Genomic DNA, 22960 nt, shown 5'->3' with positions numbered 1-22960 from the left:
AGTAAATCTAGAAAGTTTGAGTTCATTTCGTTAAGTCTAGATAGGGTTTTTAATTTAATCTTTGCTACTAGTTGGTTTTTGTGTTTTGTGTTAATATCTTGTTAATTAGGAACAATCCTTTGCGGGAACGACCCTTACTTACCTCTACACTCAATAATGATAATATTAGAGTAGGGTTTTAAGTGATATGCCTTATAGCTTATCAATCTCTACTATATTTAACTGCTAAAAGATCAATATCATGTACAATGTATACTTATGTGCAAGATTTTAAACATGTCCCAAGGAGTCTCATTTGCTTGTAGAAAAGAAAAATTGTTATTAAAGTGGGACTATTTTTCTTGTATTTTGGTATCTAAGAGAACACATATAGATTTAACATGTTACTCGAATACCGACTTTGGTGGCTACAAAATTTATGGAAAGAGTACTAGTAGAACTTGTTATTTCTTAAGACATTTATTTGCTTCATGGTTTGATAAAAAGCAAAATTTAGTTGCATTTTCAATCACTGAGGGCTGAATACATTGAGGCTAGTAGTTGTTGTGCTCAAACCATTTTGATAAAACAAACTCTTAGAGATTATGGGATTCACCTTGACCACATCCCTATCATATGTGACAACAGTAGTGCCATAAACTTGTCAAAAAAAATCAAGTTTAAATTTATCTAGAACCAAGCGTATAGAGACAAGACATCATTTTTTGAGAGACCATGTTAAAAAAGGGACATTTGTTTAAATTTATCTCAATCAAACAACAACTTGCAGATATCTTTACAAAACCCTTTTGCGAAGAGTAATTTTGCAACATTAGACACGAACTTTGGATGATGAGATCTTTACAATAGTATATTTGGTTATGGTATTGAGATTATTACCTTGTGGGAAATTATCATTTTACTACCAAAGTTATTCTGACATATCATGTCAATACCATAGTTTGCCAAAAAGTGTATTTTACTACCAAACGTTTACGCCGTTATCAATTCACTACCATTCTGTTAACAAAACGTTAATGTTAATAGAAATTGAGTTAAAAGTTGTTTTTACCCCCAAGAGTTTAAAAGACAATTTTACTCGTTGTAATTTAAGCATTATATGTCAGAATAACTTTGATAGTAAAATGATAATATATCTATCAAATTAACAGACAATTTTACTCTTACAATTGAAAATATCTTTGATGCCCTTATGACATTTGCAAGATATCAGAAAATTTTTACGTTCTTAACAGAATAGTAGTGAATTGATAACGGCGGAAATGTTTGGTAGTAAAATGCACTTTTCGGCAAATTATGGTACTGACATGATGTGTCAGAATAACTTTGGTAGTAGAATGATAATATCCCTTAACTTGTTAAGACAAATTAAACTTTATTTATTGACTACCTCTTTGTATGTATATTTGACAAAAGCATATCCAATTATCATGATGAATTTGGTTGATTTTGATTAATTATCCTCATAGTTCATGCATTAAATTGGCCTTAAGACATTTTGGGATCAAGAAGTAGCCTTGAAGTAGATCAATTTTTAGCCAAAAATCAAATTGATGCCTGAAAAACAGAGCAAATGGCTAACTGGCTCCATTTTAATAACTAACCGAATCCAATTTGGATCGACCAACAGCTAGCAAGCAAGCAACTCACCACTAAGAAGACAGTAAGCACGCCACTTGAAACGGATAACTGCTAAGTCCCAAGTGGCCAATGGCTGCATTTTCCACCTTATTTATTTTTCCTTTCTTTATCTTCCTCACAATATCATCACACTCTCTCTCTAAACTAAACACACATATATTGTCTCACTAAAAATCCATGATTTCTTGCAAATTAATTACACCAAATTGTTTTTCACCACTATTTTCATCTTCTTTTATCATCTAAATATCATTCTTCACTCAAATCTAACTAGATCCCATATAAAAAACCAAACCCTAGTTGAATCGTCATGCTTCAAATTGATCCATTTATTGCTTTATTTTCACCAAATTGAATCTACACAACAATTTAGAACACCTATATCATATCTTTAATATGTCTACATTCACGAATTTCACCCAAAATTGAAAACCCCAATTTTCAACCCAAATCTAGTCAAGTCAAATTTTGTTGGTTAAACAAACTTTTGGTTCTCTAACATCAAATTGAGAGCTCTAGGATGTTTCTCATCACTTATTGCATAATTACATTGCATCAAAACTTGTGTTTGTTCATTTTTAGTTCAAAATCTGCATTTAGGTGTTTGTGTTTGTGCATTTTTAGTTTGAAATCTAAATTTAGGTGTTTGTGGTTGTGTTGGTGGTGACCATGGCCAATGGTGAAAGTTCACGGGGTGGCACAAAGAGAAAGAAAGTTGTTTCAAGATGAAACTAAACTTAGTATTGATTTTAGTCAAATTCATTTTTGGACATTCAGTCTAGAACAACAATTTTATGGTCGATTTATGCCTAGAACGAAACTCCCTGCCTACTCTGTTAATTTAGATAATATGAGTAATTTGAGTAATTTTTACAAATCGCTTAGAAGCATGCTTAAGAATATAGGTTGGAAAGATGCTTTGCTTGTAAATAAAAATGTTTATTTGAATTTGGTCAAAGTTTTTTTTGTTTCGAACATGGATTTTTCGCAGTTGATTAAAATAGAGTAGTTACCTCTATTAATGGGATGCCTGTTGCATTTGATGATTCTAATCTTAATCAAATCTTGGGAACAACAGATAATGGCCTTAGGATATTTACTTTTCACAAAGAACTTGAATTTGCAAGAGTTGATCATTTTGATTGTAAAACCCTAGGCAAATCCCACATCCGTAAAGCACGAAAGAGATGTTGAATTTATAAGGGTTGATCCACGCCTTAATTAACAAGATGCATTTTAGAGTGTATGGACGCCCTAGAAATAAAATCATGCGGGCCTTATTTAGGCCCAAAGCAGACAATATCTTGTCATGTCTGAGTTAGGTCATGACAAATAGTATCAGAGCGGTTCCACGTGTACTCTTGAGCGATGATGGGGCAAACTTCAGTAACGACTCTGAGTCCCTAAGGGGGGTGTATATAACAACCTAAGCAAATCCCACATCGGCAAAATACAGGAGACATGCTGAGTTTATAAGGAGTGATCCAAACCTTAATTGGAAAAATGCATTTTGGGGTGTATGGGCGCCCCAGAAACAAAATCATGCGGGTCTTGTTAAGGTCCAAAACGGACAATATCTTGCCAAGTTTGGGTTGGGTATAACAAAATAGTTAATGGGGTTTCGTAAAACTTCCTACTAATCCATACTTTTCCCTCTTCCATAACCCTAAGTCCACATCATTTTCTTCTATTTTCTCTGCTGCTCATTCCTCACTTACTCATATCCTAAGATTAAAACCCTTGCATAGGAGAGAATCTTAACGGTTGGTAAGTTTTACTCTCTCTATTCTCCATAAGTTTTCCTATCACTCCATCAAGGATTTTATTGACATGGTTTTAGATTATTACAGACCATTATGTATGATTTAGGATGTATTTAAGTTGTGTTTAGGGATTTGATTTATTGTTGAGTCTCATTAATCAATCCTTGATGCAATAAATGCACTAGACAATTCTAGACAGTATGAATATCTCAAAAGTAAACATATATTTTATGAATGATTATTAAGAAGAACCTTATCTTTCTCAAAAATAGACATGTATGCCCTATTGAATAAATTTTGTCTCATAAGATTTCACTTCGTTTTCAATTTTATATGTATTTTCGAAACAGACACTGCTGCATTATAAAACTGCAACTTTAGCAAAATGAAAAACTTCACAAAATTATTTGTAGTACCAAACGATTCAAAAAATTATGAAATTTTAAAAAGAAATTAATATATGTATCTAGTATTCGAAGTTTTAATTTCATAATTTTTTGATTAATTTCTGATTTTATATAAATCTTGAATCCTGTTTTGTTCAGTTAAGGTACTGTGAAATAATTTCGAATTTGTCAAGAAATAAATAGTTTTGAAAATGTTTTTGGTATCAGATCTTCCTGAAAATTTTGCATAAGATACCCATGGATGTCCAAAGTAGTTCTGTAAAATATTATGTCATTCTGATTTTTAGATTAAGAGTTAAAATTATGAGAATTAGACTTGTACGGGTATGAATTAGAAAATAAGGTTCTTAGAATAAGTTATTAATAGTTATATATTATATTTGTTTAAGGTGTTAGAGGTGTTTGAGGCTCTTAGAGGCTTAGAGGTTGTTAGATCAATTCTTTTATCGATGTAAGTAACTTCATTCCTAATGTACTGGATATGTATGATTATTTTGATATTATTATAAGTGTTTTTATACTACTTAAAATATTAATTGATTTTCATAACAAAATTAGTTTATGTAAATGATTTTAAATCTAAATTTTTAACAAAATATTATAAATGATTTTAAATATGTAATTTATTTTGTTACATGATTACCTTTTATGATTTTGTCTATAAAATATTTTGCAAGCCTAAATTATTGCTATGGACATTTATGAATATGATATGAATGTTTTGTACTCATGTACGATTTAAATTATTTATTATTGTACGGAGGCCACCTCTTCAGACTATATAGGGGCCGCCTCTCGAGACTATATAGGAGCAACTCTCGAGGGCCAGAGCACTGCAAAGTGCCACATAAAGTGCAAAGTGCCATTTATAAGTCATTACATATGAAAATAAAAAACTAATTTGACTATTTTGGCTCATTGTCCATAGATGTTTTTATTCTAATTTTGATTGTATAATACGTTATATATGTGTGTGTGTGTGTGTGTGTGTGTGTGTATGTGTGTGTGTGTGTGTTTTGAACCAATATTGGGTTTCTATTCTGAGTGTGCACATGATATTCTGATTCTGATGTTGTTTCTAATAGGGTCATTGAGAGTGTGGGTGATACTATGTGACATGAGCTAATCTTTTGTTTACTGTATATAGGTTATAGGATTTGCTTTCATAATTAAATATGCTTTTGATTTTCTGAATTACTATGAATTTATGTCATCTTATTGTAATTTGTCATTTTATGAAATTTCTGAATTATAATATATGTTTTAATAAAAGGAAGGCTTACAATATTTTTGGTACTGATAAGCCTGGTGTCTTGAGAATGGTTTTACTTACCCAGTTGATGGCTCACCCCTCGTCATTACTTTTTGCAAATTAAGTACCTTATTGAGAGGTGTGCTTATCATTGGAGTTAGATTTCTTTCCTTTTGCTAGTTGAATAAGAGAATGATAAGCTTATGTTTCTTTTAAGATTATTTATTTTATGACTTGTAATTGGGGAGTTCTGAAACTTTTGTTATATTTATGTCTACGGAGAGATTATTTAGTATTAGACACGTGGATTTTATGGCTTTATTTGATTAAAAATTTGAGTTATTTTAGTTTGAGATTTTCATGTAAGGATTTTGATTTGTAAGTAACCTCCTTCATCTCGTGCTCCGCACGTGTTAGATTTGAGTTGTTACAATTGTGGTATTAAAGAACTAGGTTAGGATTTTGTAGAATTTATTTTAAGGTCTAATCGAATTGTCTAATAGATTTAATTGCATTTTTTTTGTAGACATGAAGAGGAACATTATGGATATGAAAAGTGTTAAGAATAAAAGATGGACATAAATTGACAGAACTAAATAATTTACCTTAGCTGTTCTTGTCAAAGATCTTAGAAGACTTCATAAACAACAATTGGATGATAGATTAAGATGAACTAGAATTGTTTATAGCAAAGGAGTTAATAAAGATAAGCTTGTAGTACATCATCTGTTTTGGACAAGAGCTCGATTTAAGCCTTGCTATAACAAAGATGAGTCCCTTCATGCCTAGATAAATTGTATAACGAAACACATAAGGAAAATAAGACATCTAGCGTCATGATTGAGGAAAGAAAAGTAGTATTAGACCATTTCCCTATCCGGTTGAGTAAACCTATGTAGCTATAGAGGGAAGGCATGAGACTTCGTAGACTTTATTCAGGTTAATGGAGAGAATAGATTTTTAAAGCGAGGCGTAATTATTTATAACTATTCTATTTTGGTCTTTTTAACTTTTTGGCTACTTGTGACTTGTAATAACTTCTTTGATAGAGGATTTCTGGTATTAACACAGAATGAATTATTTGTTTGCTTTTGTTGACAAACTCCAAAATTTTTTATTAATTTTTCTCCTTATTTAGTACTTTACGCACGGGTAAGACCTTTAATTATGAACTATTTACCATTTTATTTTATTTATTTATTTAATATTCTTATTCTTCATGGTTTAGTCAAAAGATGTCACGTAGGGGAGGTGCTAGGAATGCCTCTAGCTCGAGAGATGGCTAACAAAGGTAATCCTATGATGCACACAATGATTAGGTTGATGGAACAACAGAGTAGGCTGATACAAGATATGACTAGAGATAGGATTGGGCCATAGAAGAATGTGCCAGTTGAGGGCAAGGTGGCACTAGAGATCAGGAAGCTATGGTGAACTTAGAACAATTAAAGAAATTATCACCATCTACTTTTTAGGGGATTGTCGATCCCAGATTTGTAGAGGCATGGCCAAAATAGATGGAGAAGTTATTCGTGGCTATGGGTTGCAACGATGATTAGAGGGTGATTTTGGCCTCATTTGTCCTTTAGGGTGAGGCAGAGCACTTATTAATTGGGAGTTATTTCTTAAGGTTTTTCATGAAAAGTATTTTCCTAAACGAGCTCGAAATCAAATGGAGGCTAACTTTCTGAAATTGACTCAAGGAATGAAGTCTGTTGTTGAGTATGAGGAACAATTTACTGATCTATCTCATTTTGCTCCTACCTTGGTCACTAATGAGGGTAATAAGTGTAGGAAGCTCTTAAAAAAGGTTACGTACAAACATCAAAGAGTGATTGACCATCCTTAAGCTTAATAATTATGCCAATTTGATGGATCGAGCAATTCTTGCTGAGAATGATATTTTTAAAGCTCAAGCTATAAGGGATTAGAGAAATAAAAAGGATCAATAAAATGGACCTCGAAATGGAAGTTTTTATGGGCTAGGCATCCAGTCTTAGAAGCATAGTGGCGGAGGTAACAAATGGGATAACAAGGGTTTTCCTGATACCAACACTCGAAAGAACTTTCCTAGTCTACACCCTAGTGAATGTTATTGGAAAATTGGAGCTTGTTTTGCTATTAGAGAAATAGGAAACATGATTATAGACTGCTTAAAGAGACATAACGAGACTGCAAAAACTCAGGCTAATAAAGGACAAAAGAAGAAACAGAAGATGCAAGGGGGTGTCTTTTTACTGATTGAGAAAGACATTGAGGTGTCCAATGATATAGTGTCAGGTACATTGTCCTTATTATCTAGAAAAGCCAAAGTTCTTTTTAACCCTAATGCTACATAGTCATTTGTATCTTATGTTTTTGCTCATTATACTGATGTGCCCATCAAGTCAGTAGATATTCATGTGTCAATTAGTAACCCTATGAGGGATTGCCTGCTGGTTACAAGTCCTGTATGATCAGATTATGTGATAAGGAATTTCTGGTGGATCTTTACGCTTAGAGATGGATGATTTTGATTTGATATTTGGATGGGTTGGTTCGGACTTAATCATGTTTCAGTCGACTATTTCACTAAGGAAATTATTTTTTGCTTACCTGGCAAGGAAGAATTTTGTTTTCGTAGGAGTAAAACGAGTCGTAGTGGCATGATTTCTATGGTTAAGGCAGCAAGAATGCTAAAAAATGAGTGTGAAGAACTTTTAGCTTATGTATTTGTTGACCATTCTGATGAGGCATTCCTTAAAGACATACCTATTGTAAGTGAGTTTGTTGATGTATTTCCTGAAGATCTTCCTACACTACCTCCGGATCGAGAGGTTGAGTTTACTGTAGAGCTAGCTCCTAGTACTGCACCTATTTCTAAGGCACCATGTTGGATGACACCTATTGAGTTGAAAGAACTAAAATTCTAGTTGCAAGAGTTGCTAAATAAGGGTTTCATTCGTCTTAACGTGTCGCCTTAAGGTGCTCCCATTTTGTTTGTAAAGAAGAAAGATTGTTCAATAAGGTTGTGTATTGATTACTGACAGTTGAATTTGGTTACTGTCCAGAATAAATGCCCTCTTCCTCGAATTGATGACTTTTTTTATCAATTACGTGGTGGTATTTTCTAAAATCGATTTACAATTTGAGTATCATTAATTGAAAATCAGAAGTGGATGTATTGAAGATAGCTTTTCGAACTTGTTATGGGCACTAAGAGTTCTTAATTATGCCTTTTGGGTTATCTAATACTCTTGCAATGCTCATGGATTTGATGAATAGGATTTTCCAACCTTATCTTGACTAGTTTATCATTGTCTTTATTGATGACATATTGGTTTACTCTAAGAGTAACGAGGAGCATGAGACACACTTGAGGATTATGTTGGAAACATTATGAGAGAAGAAGTTGTATGCAAACTTTTAAAAATGTGAGTTTTGGCTTGATTATGTAGTATTTTGGGGCATATAATGACAAATGATGGTATTTCAGTAGATCCAGCCAAAGTGGAGGTAATTGTGAATTAGGAAAGGCCTTCCAATGTCACCGAAGTAAGGAGTTTATTAAGATTGGCATATTATTATAGGCGCTTTGTGAAAGGATTTTCTAGCCTAGCAACACTATTGACCAATTTGACTAAGAATGACGTGAAGTTCACTTGGGATAAGGCATATGAAAAGAGCTTCCAAGAGCTCAAGAGTCATTTGGTGTTTGCCCCTATTTTAACTCTCCCTTCTAGTGATGGAGGTTTTGAAATTTATAGTGATATTTCTAGAAAAGCCTTGCGTTGTGTTCGAATGCAACATAGTAAGGTTATAGTGTATGCTTTTAGGTAGTTAAAGAGTCACGAACAAAACTATCATACTCATGATTAGGAGTTATCTGCTATAATGTTTGCTCTAAAAATCTACAGACATTATTTGTATAGGAAGACTTGTGAGATCTTTACCGATCATAAGAGTTTAAAGTACTTGTTTACTCAGAAGAAATTGAATTTGAGGTAGACAAGATGGCTGGCGTTAGTGAAGGATTTTGGCCGCTCTATTAATTACCATCCAGGTGAGGCAAACATGGTAACCGATGCCTTAAGTAGGAAATCATCTAGATGCATGGTACATCTTATCACTATGCAAACTCATTTGGTAAAGGACTTGGGGAGTTATGGGATCAAGGTAGTTACTCATGGGCAAGTAGACTTGTTAGCACATTTTAATACTTGATAAAATTAAAATAACTCAAACGAATGACGTGGAACTAAATAAAATCCATGAAGAGGTGAACAAATGACATAAACCTGAATTCAGACTCACCAACGAAGATGCATTATGGTTAGGACAGGCTTTCCAAGCCAGCAGATGAAGAGCTGAAGGCAGAGATCTTAAGGGAAGCTCATGAATCGTCTTATAATATGCATCTTGGTAGTACTAAGATCTATCGTGATCTAAAGGGAAGTTTTTGGTGGAGGAATATGAGGAGAGATATTACTGCTTTTGTGTATTGATGTTTAGTTTGCCAACAAGTGAAGATTGAACATCAAATACTAGCAGGAACTTTACAAATGCTTCATATTCCGCAATGGAAATGAGAACACATAAAAATAGATTTCATCTCTGGATTACTGTTGTGCAAATTTTAATGTACTCGCAAGCGCACAAATCTATTGTAGTATAGACTAATGGTGACGAGTGTCGATCCCACGAGGAGGTGGATTTTAATTGTGTAGAATTAATTTTGTAAATGGGTGATTGGATTTGTGGTGGAAATGATTTGGAATATGCTAAAACTTAAATTAAAATGGCGAGAATAAATTCTAAAATTGGTATTGAAATGGCGAGAATAAATTGAAGAGAATTATATTGAAATGACGTACTTGGGTATCTGGATCCGTATCAACATGCATCATGGGCTAAATATTCCTTATTAATGCCAATTAAATCATGAGGGGGGAATCCACATCTCATGAACCATGCTCTAATCAATATGGTGCTAAGGGCTTACGGTGCCAAATAATAATAACCTTATACTAGAGAGCCGGTGTAACCAAGGCGGTATCTAGACAAGCTTATTATTATTTGTCGACGAGAAGTCAAAACATCTACAAAAACTAGAGGGGAAGAGAAAATAAATTTACCAAATTAAGCCCATGACACATGTTGAGACTTCACCTTCAACCCAAGCTTAAAAGAAAATTAGCCACTCATAATTGAACTAGGGGCAAAATAGAAATTTATTAAAATAGGAAGAAAATACAAGATGGAGAGGGAATTACAGAAAATGGAGTCCAAAAATGGATTCAGAGATATCAAATTAGGGGGGAGAGGCCCGCTTTTTATAGATACATGGAGTAAATCATGGCCATCGGATTAAAAATAGTTTGGACGCTCAGGATTGCGCCACGTCATCAGTCCACAGTACGCGGTTTGACCACGCGGATGAACAGTAACACGGTTTGACTCGGATGAACAGTAACGCGGTTTGGTTAAAAATAATCCTGTGTGATGCATGTACCGTACGCGAGATTTTTCGTCCACTGATATGCTGCCACGTCACCATCAACAGTACATAAGAATTTTAGCCCAACAGGATCGTGACACCTCATCAGTCAATGCCACATCATCGGTCAATGCCACATCATCATCCGTCTGTGTGAACAGTGTCGTGAACAGTAACGTATACAGTACCGTACACGTGAATAGTACCGTACATGTGAACAGTGCCATTTTTCGTTTTATGCTCCTCCTAAGGTTTTCGACCGTCCTGAGTTCAAAAGTGATGTCCGTTTTGCCATCTGATTTCTCGTTTATTGTGAAATGACTATGATGCCCCTAAAATACATAAAATACTTAATTAAAATAAAACACATGTAATTAAATCACAAGAAGGTTAAATACATAAAAGTAAGGGTTGTTAGTAAGACTTGAAATGTAAAATGACGGTTTTCTCCTTTATAAATATGCATTTTCTAACACTCAACACACCCCCCAACCAGCTTATTGCTAGTCCCTAGCAAATAAAGCGAAAACAAAAAAAAATAATTTTTTTTTAATAGAAACACTTATATTTATTCCATCAGATTAATGATAGCAATCAATAAAAGTATAAGCATTATCTCCAGTCTAAAGCAACATCACACCCACATCAACCATCCACATGAATCAGCCCAGTAGACTTTGTCATAGCTACTTTCAAGAATAACATGTCAAACCCCAAAATCTCACTGGAAGTAGTGACACTCTTACAAAGAAATTAAAACCAATAAAAATAGTCACTCCAATGAATGGTAATTGAGAGAGAAAATAATAAAGAAGTAATATCACATGCTCTCACCAAGATGAAATAAATATGCCCTCAGCTTAGAAATAATACGATCTCAAGTCAAATAAAAATGCTAGTCAACTCAATTTATTTGTCTTTTTATTTATTTATTTATTTATTTTTATTATGCACCACTACATCTTTTTAGCCCATATAACTAGCTTCTACTTCAGACTATAGTTCTCTAAAATCAAGAAGGACTTTTATTAGGACGTAACGTAGGCTAGGGACATGGTTAACAAAGAAGGGAAATAAGGAAAACAAAGTGTATGTTTGAGAAAACAATTGCAGGGATTTTTTTTTTTTTGGAAGTTGCAAGGTGGATTTCACCTATTGTTGTTATTTTTATTCTTTTGAAACAACAACTTTTGTTTTTGTTTTTTTTTTTTTGCTTTTATTTGGCATAACTTCACTGAACAACATAATTATTTACATTTTCTCAAACATAAATAGGTGATGAAACTTATAAGATATCGGGTAATACTCCAAATTGGAGTGGGTCAAGATGATAAGTTGACAAAGAAAATGATTTTTTTTTTTAAAGGCTCAAAATGGTTAACTATGGATATTTAATAAAAGGGATGGCTAGAAAGGCTCAAACGGATCAAAGATGACCTTCCTTCGTCTTTTAGGGCTCTAAATAATCATACATATCTACTAGTTAGATGGGCCTCCCAATGTAGCAACACACATTTTTTTTTTATTTTACCATTTTTTTTAAGGGTTAACTCAAAAGAAATCTAGAGATCGTGTATAAAATAATAAACTGCTAAGCTGTATAGAGAATGGGCAAAAGGGTTACTCTCCAAGAAAATGATAGGCTCAACAACTCACTTGGCACTTATTTATGACATGTTCATTCCTTCAAGCAACTCATATTTGTCTCCGACATCAACATGTAAAGTAGCAAACATAGCGTAACATCACTTAAGACCAAAGATAATATAAATACTAAAATTTAAAATTAATCATGTCATCCAATATTAAAACAAATCACACAAATTATTATTATTATTTTTTAAACAACATTCTACCCCCCAACCTATTCTAAGCATGAAAGGAAAATATGCATGCAGAAATGTGAATATGATGCAGAAAAACTAATTAGAAAAGTTACACTTAAAATGATAGAAAAGGAAAATAATTTTTTTTTAAAGAATATGCGTTTCTAGAGGCACTACACTCCATATTCAGCCATCTTCGACTCAAAAGTTGGAAAATGTATATTTATAGAGGAGAAAATAAAAAGAAGAAGAAAAATGAACATCAAAACTTAATAAAGAAAAAGTTATTTTTTTTGTTTTTTTATTTTTTATTTTATTTGGTTTTTTTTTTTAACAATGAAGATGCGTTTCTAGAGTAACTATACTCCATATTCAGCCATCTTCAAAAAGTTAGCAACAGTTAGTTTCTACAACAAAAAATTAGTAAAAACTTAACCAAAATTCCACCAAAATTCCACATTTGTCGACTATTCCCTCCCCCCAACCAGAACGAAACATTGTCCTCAATGTTTTAAAGGAAAGAAGTAGAGTTTAGAAGACATCACCTGGGTGGTGCAACACAGAAGAAAATATTTATAGGCGGAGAGTTAAATCTAATTTGTACTTCTTACTGCGGCTACTGTTACCATCATTATTTGGACGCTCCAACACAAAGGTCTAGGGGTCTGGCTCCGGTCTATAAGCTTGTAACAGATCAAGTAGCTCATTAGCAGTGTGAGCACAAATAAAGAGTTTTTTCGCATTAGGGGGAATGAAATAGTTTTTTATTGCATGGTTAAGAAATGCGATAAAGCCATCATAAAAGTTATTGACATTTAACAAACTGATGGGTTTCTGGTGGATGTGCAGATGGGCCCAAGATGCTAGTGTGATAAGTGCCTCTAGTGTTGCAAGATCTCCTGGAAGGAAAATAAAAGCATCAGCATGATTAAGCATTTCAGTTATTCTTTCTTGCATACCTGAGACGACTAACTCTTCTCCAGTTGATGAGTCAGACGAACTGCCCAATGGTTTTAGGACTCTTGGGATGATGCCTAACACTTGGCTTCCTTTGATAAAAGCTGCTTCTGAGATCATTTTTGATAACCCTCGGTTACCTCCTCCATACACCAAGTGTAATTTTCTCTCTGCTATGCTTCGACCAAGATATATGGCTGCCTCAACGAACTCTTTATGTTTGCCATAGGTAAATTCAGAAAGCACACAAATGTTCTTGAATTCTCTATTTGGAGTAGCTGCCATTGTGATACTTCTCAAAAAATAATTTGTGAGTGCTTGACAAAAAAAAAATCACATTTAAGAGTCTTGGTGACAGTGGGTCACAGTTGTGTATGAGGTAACATGTCAGTGTCAAATAACGCGTAAAGCACGTGGCTCGCTAGTAAAAATGGAAACAGTAAAAAGAAAACAGTAAAAAGGAAAAAGCAAACAATAATAAAATTATTAAAGACAATAATGCACACAATAAAACAATAATGAAATAAAATAACAGTAAAGTGAAAGGATATTTACAGGTAGTTGCGACTGTGGCTCACATCTTCCTCTGGTTTTACGTCCAGAAACGGCTTGAACGTCCTCTATGGGTCGAGGATAGGCTTCCTATCCAGTTTTCTTATAAACTGGCAAACAGGGTCGTTTATAGTCAGATTCCTGAGACTATATCGTGCATGCTCTTTCTGGAATAATGGCCATAACTGGAGAATCGCTCCTTGCACATATCCACTGGGATGCGTTTCAAGAGACAAAAGGATATCATCCAATGACTCCTTATTCAAGCCATCCCTAATGAATTGAATCTTATCTTCCCTGTTATCAAACATCATTCCTAAAGAATATGGGTTTTTATTGCAACTCATTCTGGCACACTTATGACAAGCAACAAAAATTCTTCGAGCTCGTCGTTTTCTTGCATAATTTCCTTTACCACAACTAGGCATGTATGCAATAAATTTTGGAGGTAACTCACTTGCCGATCGTACTTTAGCCTCGATTAACCAACGGATGTCAGCAGGTATGTTATTCCTCATGAGTAATCGCATGCGTTCGGACCGAGCTTTATAGATCGTAAGGAGGGCATTCTGAGGGAGTGAAGGGAATCGCTTGTGAAACTTCGCTAGAATCTCATTTCTATCCATACTTTCGCCTCAGAATATCAGTTATTATAGGAAACCGAAGTAACTGACTTGATTGTCACGGAGTACCGTTATCCGCCACTTCACCGGGGTAACAAACTAAAGTACACAAACAGAAAAACAAATTAAAACACACAAAGAAAATTAAAATCGTCCTCTTATTGAATTTACCTCAAGCTCCAACTGGATGTCGTAAACACTTCTCTCAATATCTCTGAGTTGGCTTTTTAGACCCTCAACATAGGCTACTAACTCTGGTGGTTGTAGAGCCCAAATGCAATGTGTTTTACAAAATTGAATATGCCTTTTGAGATGAGTTTTGACACGTTGAAGTGGTTTAAGAATGTTCAGGAGGAACGGTTTAAGTAAGTTACTCATGATTAAAAATGATAAGAGAAAACTTAATAGTTAAACAAACACACTTATGCAAAAATAATTTCAATTAGCAAAAGAATAATATAAAGAAAGAAAAAAAATCAATTCAAATCTGGTGGGTCACTCAAATTTATTTCGGTATCTTCTCCATGTGGTTGGTACTCTAGATATGGCTTTAATCTTTGACCATTAACTTTAAACGTGACACCGTTCTTTGGGTCCTTAATTTCAATTGCCGCATGTGGAAAAACAGTATGAACAATAAATGGGCCAGACCAACGAGAGCGTAACTTACTTGGGAATAGGTGCAAGCGAGAATTGAATAAAAGCACTTTCTGACCTGGAGTGAACGATTTTCTCATAATTTGCTTATAATGGAAGACTTTTATTCGTTGCTTGTAAATCTTGGCATTTTCGTATGCATCATTGCGAATTTCTTCAAGTTCTGCCAACTGTAATCTTCTTTCTGAGCTGGCTTGCTGCATGTCAAAATTGAATTTCTTGATGGCCTAATATGCACGATGCTCGAGTTCCACAGGTAGGTGGCAAGCTTTTTCATACAGTAGCCTGTAGGGTGACATCCCAATCGGGGTCTTGAAAGCCGTTCTATATGCCCATAAGGCATCATCAAGTCTTAATGACCAATCTTTTCTGTCCGGCCTCACCGTCTTTTCTAATATGTGCTTTATTTCTCGATTTGAGATCTCAACTTGGCTACTAGTTTGCGGATGATATGGGGTCGCCACTTTGTGTGTGATTGAATACTTTGTGAAAAGAGCTTTGAATGCTTTGTTACAAAAGTGGGCACCACCATCACTGATTATTGCTCGAGGGAATCCAAAGCGTGAAACAATGTTGCTTTTCAAAAATGCTATCACCACCTTGTGATCATTGGTCCTACATGAAATTACTTCTACCCATTTCGATACGTAGTCAACAGCAACCAATATGTAACCAATATGTATTGATGGCCAAAAGACGGGGGAAAGGGTCCCATGAAGTCGATACCCCATACGTCAAAAATTTCAACCACTAAAATTGGATTTAGTGGCATCATGTTCCTTCGTGTAATGCTCCCCATTCATTGACACCTATCACATGAAGAACAGAAAGTGTAAGCATCTCGAAATATAGTTAGCCAATAGAAACCACATTGTAAAACTTTAGTCGCTGTTTTCTTAGCGCTGAAATGGCCTCCACAAGCTTGTTCATGGCAGAATGAAAGAATATTCTGAATTTCATTTTCTGGGACACATCGTCTAACAATTTGGTCTGCACAATACTTGAACAAATACGGGTCATCCCAAAAGAAATTCTTTATCTCTGCAAAGAATTTAGCCTTATCTTGCTTAGTCCAATGCTCTGGAAGTTTACCTGTAACAAGATAATTAACTATATCAGCATACCAAGGTAATAATTCCACACTCATTAATTGTTCATCTGGAAATGACTCATTCAATATTAATAGCTCTGTAATTGAGTTAAAATGGAGACGAGAGAGGTGGTCCGCCACAACATTTTCTGTGCCTTTCTTATCTTTGAATTCTAAATCAAATTCCTGCAAAAGTAACACCCAACGAATTAGTCTAGCTTTTGCATCTTTCTTTGTGAGAAGATATTTAAGAGCAGCATGATCTGTGAATATAATTATTTTACAACCAATGAGATAAGATTGAAATTTCTCTAAGGCAAACACTACTGCTAGCATTTCTTTTTCAGTAGTTGAATAGTTCAACTGTGCATCATTCAATGTCATACTAGCATAGTAAATAACGTGGGGAATTCGATCAACTCTTTGTCCTAATACTGCTCCTACTGCATAATCAGATGCATCACACATGAGCTCAAATGGTAAGCTCCAATTCGGGGGCTGAATGATGGGTGATGATGTCAACAAATGCTTTAATTTTTCAAACGCAACAAGACATGAATCATCAAAGATAAAAGGTACATCCTTAGCAAGTAAATTGCATAAGGGTTTAGAAACTTTGCTAAAATCTTTAATGAATCGTCTATAGAAACCAGCATGCCTAAGGAAAGATCTTACTTCTCTGACTGTTTTAGGTGAAGGAAGATTAGAAATGAGATCCACCTTGGCTTTGTCAACCTCAATACCTTTGCTCGAAATGATGTGACCGAGAACAATACCTTATTTTACCATAAAATGACATTTCTCCCAATTTAAGACCAAATTCTTCTCGATACATCTCTGCAGAACTAGTGTTAGGTGATATAAACATTGATCAAACGAGTCACCAAAGACAGAAAAATCATCCATAAAGATTTCAAGGAATCGTTCCACCATATCAGAAAAGATGCTCAACATGCATCGTTGAAATGTAGCAGGTGCATTACATAATCCAAATGGCATTCTCCTATATGCAAATGTGCCAAAATGGCAAGTGAAAGTAGTTTTCTCTTGATCTTTTGGTGCTATGGGAATCTGATTATATCCTGAGTAGCCATTTAGAAAGCAATAAAATTCATGACCTGCTAATCTATCAAGCATTTGATCGATAAATGGTAAAGGAAAATGGTCTTTACGTGTGACAGAATTCAACTTTCTATAATCAATGCATACACACCATCCTGTAGTTACTCTAGTGGGTATCAATTCATTATCGGCATTGGTAACTACAGTGATTCCTGACTTTTTGGGGACAACTTGCACAGGACTGACCCATGAACTATCAGAAATGGGGTAAATGATACCTACGTCTAATAGCTTAAGGACTTCTGTTCTAACAACTTCTTTCATGTTAGGATTTAACCGACGTTGCATCTCCCTAGTAGTTTTAGCATTTTCATCAAGGTGAATGTAATGCATGCAGTCTACTGGGTTTATACCTTTAATGTTTGCTATGGTCCATCCTAATGCCCCTTTGTGCTCTTTCAAAACATCCAACAACTTACCTTTTTGTTCGTCATTTAGGGATGATGAGATGATTACCGGCAGAGTACTTTCTTCTCCCAAAAATGCATATTCCAGAGTGTTGGGTAATGGTTTGAGCTCGAGTTTCGGTGGTGATTCTGATGATGGGATGAGTTTTTTCTCTGATGGTGCTAGTTGTTCAACTCTTGACTTCCATTTATTAGTGTCCATAGATGGTGCTGAGTCAAGCAGGGCGTTGACCTCATCAACCGATCTGTCAATATCAAAATCAAAATCAAAGTGAGTTAAACATGTTTGTAAAGGATCATCACTAAGGTTTGAAACAAAAGTATCATCAACTAATGCTTCAATTAAATCCACATCAACAATTTCATCATCTGCATTGTGAGGTTGTTTGGCAATGTTGAAGATGTTCAGCTCCATAGTCATGTTGCCGAAGGACAACTGCATATTTTCAGTCCTGCATTGAATGTGAGCATCCGCAGTTTCCAAGAAAGGTCGGCCTAGAATAATGGGGATGTGCTTCCTTGAATCCTGTATTGGTTGAGTGTCAATTACAATGAAATCAACAGGAAAATAAAACTTGTCTACCTGGATAATCACGTCCTCCACAATACCATGAGGTATTTTCGTGGGCCGATCTGCAAACTGTAACACCACTGGAGTTGGGTGTAATTCTCCCAGTCCAAGTTTCACGAATACAGAGTAAGGCAAAAGATTTACAGTAGCTCCTAAATCCAACAAAGCATTCTCAATTGTGTGGTTCCCTATACTACATGAGATAGTGGGGGAGCCTGGGTCTTTGCATTTTAAAGGAATTTTATGTTGGAGTATAGAACTAACGTTTTCTGTTAAAAATGCCTTCTTTTGCACATGCATATTTCTCTTTTTAGTACAAAGGTCTTTAAGAAACTTGGCATAAGATGGAACTTGTTTAATAGCATCAAGTAAAGGGATGTTAACACTTACCTGTTTGAAGATTTCGAGAATCTCACCTGTGGATTTTCCCTTTTTGCCTTTTGCTAACCTCTGAGGAAATGGAGCTTTAGGAACATATTCTCGTGGGTTGGTTTCTTCTTTTTCCTCTGGTGGTGAGTCCTCAACATTCACAGGTACAATTTGATTTTCTTTTGTCACCGTCATCTTCACTTTGTTGTCGACTTCTTTTTCTTTTCTCAAGGTCATGACTGCTTTGACCTCTCCATGCTGTTGTGGTGAACTAATACTTACTTCATGTACTCCTTTAGGATTAGGCACTGGTTGACTTGGAAACTTGCCTTTCTCAACAGTCATTGCCAAGGTCTGAACTGAAGAAACAAGTTGTCCCACCATCTTCTCGAGGCTTGAAACTGATTGGGCTTGTGAATTGAAGCCTGCTCTCAACTCATTTCGTAGTCCATCAATAGTGCAGTTCTGTTGCTCAATCGTAGAGTGAGTAAGATTCTTGAGATTCTGGAATGAATCCTCCCATGGTCTGGGTTGAGAGTAGTTCTGGTTCTGATTGTATGGTCTAAATGGGGGTTGAGAGGCTTGAGGAATTTGAGGAATTTGAGGAGTTGGTTGCATTGGTGGAGCTGGAGCTGCTGGTCCATTCTGTTGGAGTCCTTGAGACCATGAAAAATTGGGGTGGTCTCTCCATCCAGGGTTATATGTGTTGGAGTATGGATTGTAATTCGATGGTTTTCTCATTACACCTATGGCATTGGCTTGATCTGAGTATGAGTCATGGTCATGTGGCTCTGTTGATTTAGCAGTTGATAACGATGCTATTTGTCGAGCAACACCTTCAACCATCTCCTTGACTTCTTTGATTCCCGAAGTTGACTCGCCAATTTGAACCTCATTTACTCCCTTAATTCTTCTAGTATTCCTGAGTGATCGACTCCGTTGTTGGGAATTATCTGCTTGTCGCTGGAAGAATTCCCAAATTTCTGATGCACTTTTTGACATTAGCTCTCCTCCACTTGTTGCCATTAGCCATTCTTGCACATTCGGCAATAATCCCTCTAAAAAGTATTGGCATTGGTGCCATTTCTCGTACCCATGATGTGGACACTTCAAGAGCAGCCCATTGAATCGCTCCCACGTTTCGAAAAACTGCTCGTCTTCTCTCTGTGTAAACTCCGAGATTTCCCTGCGAATAGCATTAGTTTTATGCACTGGGAAATATTTATTCAAAAATTTTGTAACCATTTGTTCCCATGATGTGATGCTATTAGCAGGCAAAGTATTTAACCATGAACGAGCTCTATCCTTTAAAGAAAATGGGAATAATCTGAGTTTAACATTATCGTCTGAAAAATGCTCATATTTAAATGTTTGAAAAATGGCATGAAAATCATTCAGATGATTATATGGGTCCTCATTTTCTAAGCCATAGAATGTGGGGAGACAATTTAGCACACTAGGTTTTAGTTCAAAACTTCTAGCAGCTACATTTGGGTATCTTATGCATGATGTGCTCAAATTAGCTAAAGGACTGAAATAATCCTTAAATGGCCTCTCATGTGGTTGCAAATTCATTTTATTTTTAATTTGTTTGTGTGTGCGAAGTGTTTTCTCAAGTTCAAGGTCTATAGGTTCAAGATTAGGTAATAATGACCTACGACCATGCATACAAAACAAATAAAATAAAAAATAAAGATGGGAACAAAATAAATAAAAATAAAGAAGAGTGAGAAATTACGATACTAACCTTATTGCGCTATTACAAACTTTCTATAAAAATACACAAAAATAAATACGTGAAATAAATTAACTAAAAAGAATTAGTAAGATAAACAAAAATTACAAAGAAAAAAAAATAACTTGAAAATTAAATTACAGAAATTTAAAGAAGAGAAAAAAAAGAAATTACTAACCTCTAAATGCGGATTCACTTTTTTTTTAATAAAAAATACAAGAAAACAAATAAAAGAAATTATTCACAAAAATTAATTCTATGAATTAAAATTACTTACCTCCCCGGCAACGGCGCCAAAAACTTGTTGTGCAAATTTTAATGTACTCGCAAGCGCACGAATCTATTGTAGTATAGACTAATGGTGACGAGTGTCGATCCCACGAGAAGGTGGATTTTAATTGTGTAGAATTAATTTTGTAAATGGGTGATTGGATTTGTGGTGGAAATGATTTAGAATATGCTAAAACTTAAATTAAAATGGCGAGAATAAATTCTAAAATTGGTATTGAAATGGCGAGAATAAATTGAAGAGAATTATATTGAAATGACGTACTTGGGTATCTGGATCCATATCAACATGCATCATGGGCTAAATATTCCTTATTAATGCCAATTAAATCATGAGGGGGGAATCCACACCTCATGAACCACGCTCTAATCAATATGGTGCTAAGGGTTTACCGTGCCAAATAATAATAACCTTATACTAGAGAGCCGGTGTAACCAAGGCGGTATCTAGACAAGCTTATTATTATTTGTCGACGAGAAGTCAAAACATCTACAAAAACTAGAGGGGAAGAGAAAATAAATTTACCAAATTAAGCCCATGACACATGTTGAGACTTCACCTTCAACCCAAGCTTAAAAGAAAATTAGCCACTCATAATTGAACTAGGGGCAAAATGGGAATTTATTAAAATATGAAGAAAATACAAGATGGAGAGGGAATTACAGAAAATGGAGTCCAAAAATGGATTTAGAGATATCAAATTAGGGGGGAGAGGCCCCATTTTTATAGATACATGGAGTAAATCATGGCCATCGGATTAAAAACAGTTTGGACGCTCAGGATTGCGCCACGTCATCAGTCAACAGTACGCGGTTTGACCACGCGGATGAACAATAACACGGTTTGACTCGGATGAACAGTAACACGGTTTGACTCGGATGAACAGTAATGCGGTTTGGTTGAAAATAATCTTGTGTGATGCATGTACCGTACGCGAGATTTTTCGTCCATTGATATGCTGCCACGTCACCATCAACAGTACATAAGAATTTTAGCCCAACAGGATCGTGACACCTCATCAGTCAATGCCACATCATCGGTCAATGCCACGTCATCATCCGTCTATGTGAACAGTGTCGTGAACAGTAACGTATACAGTACCGTACACGTGAATAGTACCGTACATGTGAACAGTGCCATTTTTCGTTTTATGCTCCTCATAAGGTTTTCGACCGTCCTGAGTTCAAAAGTGATGTCCGTTTTGCCATCTGATTTCTCGTTTATTGTGAAATGACTATGATGCCCCTAAAATACATAAAATACTTAATTAAAATAAAACACATGTAATTAAATCACAAGAAGGTTAAATACATAAAAGTAAGGGTTGTTAGTAAGACTTGAAATGTAAAATGACGGTTTTCTCCTTTATAAATATGCATTTTCGAACACTCAACAATTACCTCATTCTAGGAAAATATGTGATTGTATTTGGGTAATTGTTGATCGATTGACGAAATCGGCTCATTTTTTGGCAAGGAGAAGTATAGACAATGTGGGTAACTAGCTAAGTTATTCATAAAAGAGATATTAAGGCTTCATGGAGTTCTAATGTCAATAGTGTATGATAGAGATCCATTGTATACTTTAAGATTTTAGGCTAGCTTACATAAAGAGTTGGGGAGAAATTGAGATTTAGCACTACTTTCCATCCACAAATAGATGGAAAATCCGAAAAGACTATTCAAATCCTTGAGGATATGCTTCGAGCTTATGTACTAGACTTAAGTGGTGGTTGGGAAGAACATCTTATGTTGATCGAGTTTACTTATAATAATAGCTTCCACTCAAGTATCGGCATGGCACCATTTAAGGCATTATATGGAAGAAATTATATATCCCCAATCTGTTAGGATGAGGTTGGTGAGAGAAAAAGTTTGGGTCTAGAATTGGTACATATTATTACTATTGATAAAATCAAGTTGATTAGAGAACATCTTCGAACAGCTCAGAGCAGACAAAAGAGTTATGCAGACCCATTGTAGACATGATTTAGAATTTGAAGAAAGAGACTTTGTCTTCTTGAAGGTATCGCCATACAAAAGGTATTTCAGTTTGGGAAGAAAGCCAAGCCTTGCCCTAGGTTCATTGGACAATTTGAGATTTTAGAGAGAATTGGTCTTGTGGCCTATCTCATAGCTTTACTACTGATTCTATCTAGGCTTTACAATATGTTTCATGTGTCAATGTTGAGAAAGTATATAGCAAACCCTTCACATATGTTAG

At 35.1% G+C, this 22960-nt stretch overlaps 1 non-coding gene across 1 annotated transcript; it reads left to right on the top strand.

The window, feature by feature from the left end:
* Positions 1–19803: 19803 nt before the first annotated feature.
* LOC112101305 lies at positions 19804–19907 on the top strand. The gene has a single exon (XR_002907431.1). It is a non-coding gene; the product is annotated as a small nucleolar RNA R71 (small nucleolar RNA).
* Positions 19908–22960: the final 3053 nt, after the last annotated feature.

The sequence above is a fragment of the Citrus clementina genome, unplaced genomic scaffold (genome assembly GCF_000493195.1).
Source record: "Citrus clementina cultivar Clemenules unplaced genomic scaffold, Citrus_clementina_v1.0 scaffold_2, whole genome shotgun sequence".
NCBI lineage: Eukaryota > Viridiplantae > Streptophyta > Magnoliopsida > Sapindales > Rutaceae > Citrus > Citrus x clementina.
This window is presented reverse-complemented; position numbering and strand designations above follow the sequence as displayed.